The 12,437-nt window shown below is 31.8% G+C and overlaps 1 non-coding gene across 1 annotated transcript; it reads left to right on the top strand.

The window, feature by feature from the left end:
• The first annotated feature begins 12,028 nt into the window (after positions 1–12,028).
• Positions 12,029–12,135, top strand: LOC139903250 (small nucleolar RNA R71). Its single transcript, XR_011778085.1, has one exon. It is a non-coding gene; the product is annotated as a small nucleolar RNA R71 (small nucleolar RNA).
• Positions 12,136–12,437: the final 302 nt, after the last annotated feature.

The following is a 12,437-nucleotide window of genomic DNA, read 5'->3' as shown; positions in this document are numbered from 1 at the left end:
AACTTCTTCATTTTAAATCTGTTTTGAGTGAATCAAATTGCTATGGTTTCATATTGAAATCTAATTTAAGAATTCAAATAGAAAAAGTATAGGTTTATAGTCAAAAATTTAAGTTACATGTCAATTACTAAAGAGGTAGTCATTTCCGTCGAAAGAACGACATCTTGATGACCATTTTGAAAAACATACTTTCACTTTGAGTTTAACAAAGATTTTTGGATATAGTTTCATGTTCATATGAAAAATCATTTTCCCAGAAGAACAACTTTTAAATCAAAGTTTATCATAGTTTTTAATTATCCAAACCAAAATAGCCCTCGGTTTCACTTCGACGGCGTATATCCGATTTTATGGTGTTCATCATGTTTCCAGGTTTTAAATCATTAAGTTAGCATATCATATAGATATAGAACATATGTTTAGTTGATTTTAAAAGTCAAGTTAGAAGGATTAACTTTTGTTTGCGAACAAGTTTAGAATTAACTAAACTATGTTCTAGTGATTACAAGTTTAAACCTTCGAATAAGATAGCTTTATATGTATGAATCGTGTGATGTTATGAACATTATTACTACCTCAAGTTTTTTGGATAAAACTACTGGAAATGAGAAAAATGGATCTAGCTTTAAAGGATCCTTGGATGGCTTGAAAGTTCTTGAAGCATAATCATGACACGAAAACAGTTCAAGTAAGATTTTCACTCGAAATAAGATTGTTATAGTTGTAGAAATTGAATCAAAGTTTGAATATGAATATTAACTTGAATTATAAAGATAACCTACTGCAAATAACAAAGGTTCCTTGATCTTAGATGATTACTTGGAATGGATTAGAAAGCTTGAAAGTAGACTTGCAAACTTGGAAGTATTCTTGATTTTTATGAAACTATACTTATGGAATTTATGAAGAACACTTAGAACTTGAAGATGGAACTTGAGAGAGATCTATTAGATGAATAAAATTGAAGAATGAAAGTGTTTGTAGGTGTTTTTGGTCGTTGGTATATGGATTAGATATAAAGGATATGTAATTTTGTTTTCATGTAAATAAGTCATGAATGATTACTAATATTTTTGTAATTTTATGAGATATTCCATGCTAGTTGCCAAATGATGGTTCTCACATGTGTTAGGTGACTCACATGGGCTGCTAAGAGCTGATAATTGGAGTGTAGATACCAATAGTACATACATCTAAAAGCTGTGTATTGTACGAGTACGAATACGGGTGCATACGAGTAGAATTGTTGATGAAACTGAACGAGGATGTAATTATAAGCATTTTTGTTAAGTAGAAGTACTTTGATATGTGTCTTGAAGTCTTTAAAAAGTGTAAGAATACATATCAAAACACAACATGTATATACATTCTAATGGAGTCGTTAAGTCTTCGTTAGTCATTACATGTAAGTGTTGTTTTGAAACCTTTAAGTTAACGATCTCAATTAATGTTGTTAACCCAATATTTATTATATCAAATGAGATGTTAAATTATTATGTTATCATGATATTATGATGTAAGAATATCTCTTAATATGATATATACGTTAAAATATCGTTACAACGATAATCGTTACATATAAGTCTCGTTTCGTAATTCTTGAGTTAGTAGTCTTGTTTTTACATATGTAGTTCATTGTTAACACACTTAATGATATATTTAAATATCATTTTATCATGTTAAAAATAGTGTATCAATATCTTAATATGATACATATGTATTTAGTAGACGTTATCATAACGATAATCGTTATATATATCATTTCGAGTTTCTTAACTTAGTAATCTCATTTCTTATGTATATCACACATTGTTAATATACTTAGTGAGATACTTACTCATCATAATCTCATGTCAACCATATATATATGTCTATATATACCAAAACATGTAGTTTTTACAAATTTGTAACGTTCGTGAATCGCCGGTCAACTTGGGTGATCAATTGTCTATATGAAACTTATTTCATTTAATCAAGTCTTAACAAGTTAGAAACATTTAGTCATATAAATATCAATCTCAATTAATATATATAAACATGGAAAAGTTCGGGTCACTACAGTAGGTACTGTAGTGACCCGAACTTTTCCATGTTTATATATATTAAATGAAATAGTTATTTACATGATTAAGTGTTTTCAACATGTTAAGCAATCAAACTTGTTAAGACTTGATTAATTGAAATAGGTTTCATATAGACAATTGACCACCCAAGTTGACCGGTGATTCACGAACGTTAAAACTTGTAAAAACTATATGATGACATATATATGATTATATATATAGTTAACATGATATTACGATAAGTAAGTATCTCATTAGGTATTTTAACAATGAGTTATATACATAAAATTGAGTTTTGTTGAATTAAGAAACTCTAAACGATATATATAACGATTATCGTTATAACAACGTCTTACTAAATACATATGAATCATATTAAGATATTGATACACTATGTTTAATCATGATAAATGATAAGTAAACATGTCATTAAGTGTATTAACAATGAACTACATATGTAAAAACAAGACTACTAACTTAATGATTTCGAAACGAGACATATATGTAACGATTATCGTTGTAATAACATTTAACTGTATATATATTATACTAAGATATATTAATATATCATAATATCATGATAATGTAATAATTTAACATCTCTTTAGATATAATAAACAATGGGTTAATAACATTTAACAAGATCGTTAACCTAAAGGTTTCAAAACAACATTTACATGTAACGACTAACGATGACTTAATGACTCAGTTAAAATGTATATACATGTAGTGTTTTAATATGTATTCATACACTTTTGAAAGACTTCAAGACACTTATCAAAATAGTTCAACTTAACAAAAATGCTTACAATTACATCCTCGTTCAGTTTCATCAACAATTCTACTCGTATGCACCTGTATTCGTACTCGTACAATACACAGCTTTTAGATGTATGTACTATTGGTATATACACTCCAATGATCAGCTCTTAGCAGACCATGTGAGTCACCTAACACATGTGGGAACCATCATTTGGCAACTAGCATGAAATATCTCATAAAATTACAAAAATATTAGTAATCATTCATGACTTATTTACATGTAAACAAAACTACACATCCTTTATATCTAATCCATATACCAACGACCAAAAACACCTACAAACAATTTCATTCTTCAATTTTCTTCATCTAATTGATCTCTCTCAAGTTCTATCTTCAAGTTCTAAGTGTTCTTCATAAATTCTATAAGTTCTAGTTTCATAAAATCAAGAATACTTCCAAGTTTGCTAGCTTACTTCTAATCTTGTAAAGTGATCATCCAACCTCAAGAAATCTTTCTTATTTACAGTAAGATATCTTTCTAATACAATGTAATACTCATATTTAAACTTTGTTTCAATTTATATAACTATAACAATCTTATTTCGAGTGAAAATCTTACTTGAACTTGTTTTCGTGTCATGATTCTGCTTCAAGAACTTTCAAGCCATCCAAGGATCCTTTGAAGCTAGATCTATTTTTCTCATTTCCAGTAGGTTTATCCATAAAACCTGAGGTAGTAATGATGTTCATAACATCATTCGATTCATATATATAAAACTACCTTATTCGAAGGTTTAAACTTGAAATCACTAGAACATAGTTTAGTTAATTCTAAACTTGTTCGCAAACAAAAGTTAATCCTTCTAACTTGACTTTTAAAATCAACTAAACACGTGTTCTATATCTATATGATATGCTAACTTAATGATTTAAAACCTGGAAACACGAAAAATACCGTAAAATCGGACATACGCCGTCGTAGTAACACCGCGGGCTGTTTTGGGTTTGATAATTAAAAACTGTGATAAACTTTGATTTAAAAGTTGTTCTTCTGGGAAAATTATTTTTCTTATGAACATGAAACTATATCCAAAAATCATGGTTAAACTCAAAGTGGAAGTATGTTTTTCAAAATGGTCATCAAGACGTCGTTCTTTCGACTGAAATGACTACCTCTTACAAAAACGACTTGTAACTTATATTTCTGACTATAAACCTATACTTTTTCTGTTTAGATTCATAAAATATAGTTCAATATGAAACCATAGCAATTTGATTCACTCAAAACGGATTTAAAACGAAGAAGTTATGGGTAAAACAAGATTGGATATTTTTTTGATTGTTGTAGCTACGGGAAATATTGTAACAATTCTATACAAATCATATCCTAGCTAACTTATATTGTATTATACATGTATTCTAATATATTATGTAATCTTAGGATACCATAGACACGTATACAAATGTTTTGACATATCATATCGACCCATTTATATATATTATTTGGAACAACCATAGACACTCTATATGCAGTAATGTTTGAGTTAGCTATACAGGGTTGAGGTTGATTCTAAAAATATATATACTTTGAGTTGTGATCTAGCCTAAGACGTGTATACACTGGGTCGTGGATTGATTCAAGATAATATATATCAATTTATTTCTGTACATCTAACTATGGATAACTAGTTGTAGGTTACTAACGAGGACAGCTGACTTAATAAACTTAAAATATCAAAATGTATTAAAAATGTTGTAAATATATTTTGAACATACTTTGATATATATATATATGTATATATTTGTTATAGGTTCGTGAATCGACCAGTGGCCAAGTCTTACTCCCGACGAAGTAAAAATCTGTGAAAGTGAGTTATAGTCCCTTTTTTAAAATCTAATATTTTGGGATGAGAATACATGCAGTTTTATAAATGTTTTACGAAATAGACACAAGTAAATGAAACTATATTATATGGGTGAATGATCGTAGCCGAATATGCCCCTTTTGCTTGGTAACCTAAGAATTAGTAAACCGATCTACTAATTGATGTGAATCCTAAAGATAGATCTACTGGGCCTAACGAACCCCATCCAAAGTACCGGATACTTTAGTACTTCGAATTCGTTTTTATCATGTCCGAAGGATTTCCCGGAATGATAGGGGATATTCTTATATGCATCTTGTTAATGTCGGTTACCAGGTGTTCACCATATGAATGATTTTTATCTCTATGTATGGGATGTATATTGAAATATGAAATCTTGTGGTCTAATATTATGATTTGATAATATATAGGTTAAACCTATAACTCACCAACATTTTTGTTGACGTTTTAAGCATGTTTATTCTCAGGTGATTATTAAGAGCTTCCGCTGTTGCATATTAAAATAAGGACAAGATTTGGAGTCCATGCTTGTATGAAATTATGTAAAAACTGCATTCAAGAAACTTATTTTTGATGTAATATATTCTTATTGTAAACCATTATGTAATGGTCGTGTGTAAACGGTATATTTTAGATTATCATTATTTGATAATCTACGTAATGCTTTTTAAACCTTTATAGATAAAATAAAGGTTACGGTTGTTTTAAAAATGAATGCAGTCTTTGAAAAACGTCTCATATAGAGATCAAAAACCTCGCGACGAAATCGATTAATATGGAACGTTTATAATCAATATGAACGGGACATTTCAAAATCTTTACCTTTCTGCTTCCCCATCTGAGAAAAGACATGTTTATAGCTGATTGTAGAACGAAATTTGGTTGAATTTGGTGAAAAAATGAAGATTTTAGAGAGTGTTTTGAGAGTATTTGCGTATGTTTGTGTGTGTGTTGTGTGGAACAGAACCAGTCGACTGGAAATTTTAATTTTGTCCAGATTTTCCTTACCATGCGATTGCATGGCTTTACAGTGTAAACCCCATGCGATCGCATGGGGTCTGGTATTTTTTTTTTATATATAAAATCTTTAACTTATAAAACAAATAATTAAATTAATTTTAAAATTTTTTTTCTTTTAAGAATGATGGCGTTTCGGATCGTTGTCCTAGTTCGTCTCTCGAAAAAATTTTAAAATTTGTCACTTTAAAGCGTTATTATAAAAGCAAAGATTTTTGAATTTTTAAATGTTTTTGGCATACATTAAATCAAATAAGATTAAAAATAATGATAACAAAATTTCTCTCCCTCCCTTAGGTAAAGCAATTTCGGTTCAACGACCTAGTCTTTAACTCACGACGAATTTTAGAAATCATATTTTTAACTTAATGAAATAAAGTAAATTTTGTTTTTAAATTCACATCAAACTTAAATTTAAAATGCATAACAAAATTTCATACAAATATCATTAATATTTAAATATATTAGTTTTTTTAAAATATTTAAAAACTTAAATATATTGGTTTTAAAAATTTACAATAATAATATAATATTAATTTAAAAACAAGGTAAAAATTAAAGTTAAAAATCTTTTTGGTCTTTTATCCCACTTTAATCAATCAAATATTAACAAAAATATACGTCCCTCTTTTTGGGTAAAGTAATTTCGGCTATATTACCTAGGTTTACTCCTGACGAATTTCTGAAATATTTTGGATTGATTGATTAAAGATATTTATACTTTAAGAATAAACGGTAAATTTCGCAGTGATGTAATAAATTTTTGTATGATATCAATAATTTCGGTTTCGCATACCTAATTTTATTGAATATCAATTTAATACTTTATAGCGAACGATTCAGCGTTTATTATCAAAAGGTTAAAAGCAATAAAAATAAAATAAAAACTGTACATACTTACCTGTGAGATAGAATTCTCAGAGACCTGCTTTAGCCGACTCATAGGAGAGTAGTATGATTTGGTTTTCCATAGCTACATAAGCGTAATCTCGATTCTTCAATAACTTTTCTTCTAAATATATGAACGGTCATTCTCTGCATAGAGTAACAAATTCGGTATTTGAATATGTTTGATTGTTCGAACATTTACCTTCGTGTGACCATTATCCGCATTTATGACATCTTTCAAGGTGTCGTGCTCTTCTTTTTGTTGCGGATTTTGATTTTCCTTTACCAAAATGTGTCTTATGATGATTCTTCCTGAGTTCTCTCCTCACTTCGTCCATTTTGCCTCTTATGAATGATACCAGTTCACTCGGAAAAGTGTTATTATTACGTTTAGTAATCATAGCGTGTAGTAGTAGACCATGGTTCAAATCAAAGGAATTCTTCATCTCGTAAAACCTAAAAGAAATAAAAATTCAGAATTGAGGGAGAAGACTAGTTCTTTAGGGTCTGCTAGGGAAAGACCATTCGGATTCCATATTCGGAAACTACACGAAAACAGAAAATCTAACTCTAACAAAAATTCATATTACCCTTAAAAGATTCAAATCTTCCCACACTTAGTTAGCTGTGGTGTCGAAATTGTGATTAACTTCATTGTCAACTTCCATCGGATCATGTATGTAATGTTTAACTCTGTGACCATTGACTTTAAATTCAATCCCATTTGAATTTATCAACTCTATTGTTCCATATGGGAAAACTCTTTTGACTATGAATGGTCCAGACCATCTAGATTTCAATTTTCCAGGAAATAGCTTGAATCTTGAATTGAAAAAAAGAACTCTGTCTCCTTCTTTAAATTCTTTTGAACTTCTGATTCTTTTATCATGCCATTTCTTCGTTCTTTCTTTATAGATTCACGAATTTTCGTATGCTTCATTTCTCAATTCTTCTAATTCGTTTAATTGACTTAATCGTAGACGTCCAGCTTCTCGTAAATCAAGATTACATGTCTTCAAAGCCCAAAATGATTTGTGCTCAATTTCTGCTGGATGATGACATGCTTTTCTGTAAACGAGTTTAAAAGGTATGGTTCCAATTGGAGTTTTGTAGGCTGTTCTAAAAGCTCAGAGTGCATCCTCCAATTTCATGGACCATTCCTTCGGATTTGATCCTACGGTTTTCTCTAGAATACGTTTTAATGCTCGGTTGGTATTTTCAACTTGTCTACTTGTTTGTGGATGATAAGCAGTGGAGATTTTATGAGTTACTCCATATCTTTTGAGAACTTTCTCAAGTTGATTATTACAAAAATGAGTACCCCGATCACTTATTAAAGCTTTTGGTGTTCCAAACCTTGCAAAAAGACGTTTTAAGAAGTTGACTACAACTCGTGCATCGTTAGTTGGGAGAGCTTGTGCTTCCGCCCATTTAGATACATAATCAATAGTAACTAGAATGTAGAGATTATTATGAGATTTTGGAAATGGACCCATAAAGTCAATACCCCAAACGTCAAATACTTCACATACTTGAATGACATTTTGTGGCATTTCATCACGTTGACTTATTTTTTCGGCCCTTTGACAAGCATCACAGGATTTACAAAGAAGATGTGCGTCTTTGAAAATTGTAGGCCAATAGAATCCAGCGTCATAGACTTTTCTTGCTGTGAGTTGAGGCCCATAATGCCCTCCTGTTGGTCCTGTGTGACAATGGTTTAAGATTTGACTAGCTTCATCTCCGAATACACATCGGCGTATTATTCCATCGGGACAACTTTTAAAAAAATGTGGATCTTCCCAGAAATAGTTTTTTATATCACTAAAGAATTTCTTTCGTTTTTGGTACGATAACCCTTTTTCAAGGAATCCACATACTAAGTAGTTTGCATAGTCTGCAAACCATGGAATTTCATTATAATGGATCTTCAAAAGATATTCATTAGAAAAGTTGTATTGTATGGTCGATTCATTTAGAACTTCTAATTCAGGATTTTCAAGACGAGAAAGATGATCAGCGGCGAGATTTTCTGCTCCCTTTTTGTCTCGGATTTCAATATCGAACTCTTGAAAGAGTAAGATCCAACGGATTAATCGTGGTTTAGCATCTTGTTTTGAAAATAGGTATCTAAGAGCAGAATGGTCAATATAGACCACCGTTTTTGCTAGAACGAGATATGAACAAAATTTGTCAAAAGCAAAGACAATAGCAAGGAGTTCTTTTTCAGTAGTTATGTAATTCGTTTGTGCTCCTTGTAACGTCTTACTAGCATAATAAATAGGTTGAAATTGTTTTTCAATCCTTTGTCCTAAAATGGCTCCCATTGCAAAATCACTTGCATCGCACATAAGTTCAAATGGTAAATTCCAATTTGGAGTTATCATGACCGGCGCATTAGTGAGTTTTTTTTTAAGAATATTAAAAGATTTGATGCATTCATCCAAAAAGATGAATGGAGCATCCTTTTCTAGGAGTTTATTCATAGGAGTGGCAATTTTAGAAAAATCTTTTATGAAACGTCGGTAAAAACCGGCATGCCCTAGAAAACTCCTAACTCCTCTAACATTGGTGGGATGTGGAAGTTTAGCAATTACATCTACTTTAACTCTATCCACTTCAATTCCTTCCTTTGAAATTTTATGACCAAGAACGATGCCTTCTTTAACCATGAAATGACATTTCTCCCAATTAAGTACTAAATTTGATTGTTCGCATCTAATAAGCATTCGTTCAAGATTAACTAGACATGATTCAAAAGTATCACCGAAGACTGAGAAGTCATCCATAAAAACTTCCATGCATTCTTCTATCATGTCATAAAAAATCGCCATCATGCACCTTTAAAAGGTTGCAGGGGCGTTGCAAAGTCCAAATGGCATGCGTTTGTAAGCAAAAGTACCATAAGGGCACGTGAATGTGGTTTTATCTTGGTCCTCGGGTGCTATTGGAATTTGAAAGCATCCGGAGTAACCGTCAAGAAAACAATAGTAACTATTCCCGGTTAACCTTTCCAGCATTTGATCAATGAAAGGTAAGGGAAAGTGATCTTTTCTGATGGCGTCATTTAATTTTCTATAATCAATACAAACACGCCATCCCGTTACAGTCCTAGTAGGAATAAGCTCATTTTTTTCATTTGTGATGACAGTCATGCCACCTTTCTTAGGTACGCATTGAACTGGGCTTACCCATGGACTATCAGAGATTGGATAAATTAAACCTGCATCGAGCAGTTTAATAATTTCTTTCTTAACAACATCTTGCATATTAGGATTTAGTCTTCGTTGGCGTTGCACATAGGTTTTATGGCACTCTTCCATAAGGATTTTATGTGTGCAATACGAAGGACTTATGCCTTTAATGTCATGTATCTTCCATGCAATAGCTGGTTTATGAGCTTTTAGCACAGAAATGAGTTGAGATTTTTCATTTTCCATAAGAGAAGACGATATTATTACAGGTAATTCAGATTCACCATGTAAATAAGCGTATTCTAAATGGTTTGGAAGTGGCTTTAACTCTAATGTCGGTGGTTCTTCTATCGATGATTTGTATCGATATCTGTCTTCTTCTTTTAGCATTTGAAGTTCTTCTGTTGTTGGTTCGTATTCATTAGCCATAAGTGTAGCTAACATTTCAGCTTCATCAATTGGTTCAGTTCCTTCTCCTAAAGAACATTCTCCTGTTCCTTGTAATTCTGGAAATTCTTCTAACAATTCTGTATGTGAATCTATAGTTTGAATATAATAACACGTATCATCTGCAGATTGCGGTTGTTGCATGTCTCTATCAACAGAAAAGGTAACACTCTCGTCCTCTATACTTAGGGTCAATTTCTTACCAAACACATCTATTATTGCTTTAGCCGTGTTTAAGAATGGTCTTCCTAATATGAGAGGAACTCGAGAATCTTCTTCCATGTCCAGAATAACAAAATCTACTCGAAATACTAAAGTACCAACTTTAACTAGCATGCTCTCCATTATCCCTCTAGGATATTGTACTGATCGATCGGCTAGTTGTATGCTTATTCGTGTTGGTTTCAATTCTCCGAGGTCTAGTTTAGTGTATAATGAATATGGCATTAAATTTATACTAGCACCTAAATCTGCCAATGCTTCTATTGAACTAAGACTACCCAGAAAACATGAAATTGTGAAACTTCCTGGATCAGAGAGTTTTTCTGGTAGCTTATTTAATAGTACTGCAGAACAATTAGCATTCATAGTAACAGTCGAGAGTTCTTCCATTTTCTTTCTATTTATGATTAGATCTTTCAAGAATTTGGCATATCTAGGCATTCCTGAAATCACATCAATGAAAAGAAGATTGACATTTATTTGTTTAAGCATATCCAAGAATTTGTATTGCTTGGCTTTAAGTCTTTCTTTTCTCATTTTACTCGGGTAAGGAAGTGGTGGTTGGTATGGTTTAACATAAGGTTTATCCTTAACTGTGTTATCTTCATTAACCTTTTCAACTACCGGTTCTGTTTCCTTATCTTGCTCAGGCTGTAGTGCCTGTGTAGTAGGAATAGAGTCATCAGAAATTACAGGTATTTCAGGTGGTTTAAGTGTAATACCACTTCTCGTGGTAATGGCTTTAGCTGTTTCATTCCGGGGGTTAGCATTTGTATCGCTAGGTAAACTTCTCGGTTTTCTTTCACCTATTAACCTTGCTAGGTTGCTTACTTCTTGTTCCAGATTTTGAATAGAAGCTTGTTGATTTCTAAATGCTTGAGCATTTTGTTCATTGGTTTGTTTCTGAGATGTGAAAAATTGAGTTTGAGATTCAACTAGCTTCGACATCATGTCTTCTAAATTTGGCTTTTTATCATCGGTTTTTGGTGGTTTAATTGGAAAAATAGGTCTTTGCTGATTATAAGTATTGTTAGATATTTGTTGATTGCTAGGACCTTGTTGGTTGTTGTATGGAACATTTCGGTTATAATTCTAATTTTGATTGTAATTTGGTCTTGGCGGTTGATAATTACCTTGGTAATTATTTCCAGGCCTTTGGTTCATGTATGAAACATTCTCTCTTTGTTCCATTGTTTGTTCAATACTGAGACAATCTTTTGTCAAATATGGTCCTCCACACTGCTCACAACTAATTCGTATTGCGTGAATATCCTTAGTCATCTTTTCCATTCGTCTCTCGAAAGTATCTATCTTTGCGGAAATGGAATCAAAGTCATGGCTAGAATCGGCTCTAGCCGCTTTAGATGATCTAACAATATCTTTTTCTTGATGCCACTCATGTGAGTGGGAAGCAGTATTATCAATAATTTTGTAAGCTTCAGTTGCGGTTTTCTTCATAATGGAGCCACCAGCTGCTATATCGATGTTTTTTCTTGTAGCTATGTCGCATCTTTGATAGAATATTTGTACTATTTGATAAGTGTCTAAACCATGTTGAGGACATCCTTTCAACAACTTTCCAAATCTTGTCAATGCTTCATATAAGGTTTCATTTGGCTTTTGTGTGAACGTAACTATTTCTCCTTGAAGTCTCACGGCTTTAGATGCCGGAAAGAATTGTTTAAGAAATTTTTCAACTAAAACATCCCATGTATCAATCGCCCCTTCAGGTAACGATTCTAACCAATCTTTGGCTTCTCCCTTTAAAGTCCAGGAAAATAACATGAGATAGATCTATTCATCCTCAACTTCTCTGATTTTGAATAGAGTACATATCCTATTAAAGGTTCGAAGATGTTCGTTTGGATCTTCCTTCGGCGCACCACTAAATTGGCATTGATTAGTTACCATGTGTAGGATTTGTCCTTTGATTTCATAATCTGGCGCATTAATGT

Source organism: Rutidosis leptorrhynchoides, chromosome 3, assembly GCF_046630445.1.
Source record: "Rutidosis leptorrhynchoides isolate AG116_Rl617_1_P2 chromosome 3, CSIRO_AGI_Rlap_v1, whole genome shotgun sequence".
Lineage (NCBI taxonomy): Eukaryota > Viridiplantae > Streptophyta > Magnoliopsida > Asterales > Asteraceae > Rutidosis > Rutidosis leptorrhynchoides.
The sequence above is the reverse complement of the archived record's forward strand: the minus strand, read 5'-3'. Positions and strand labels throughout refer to the sequence as shown.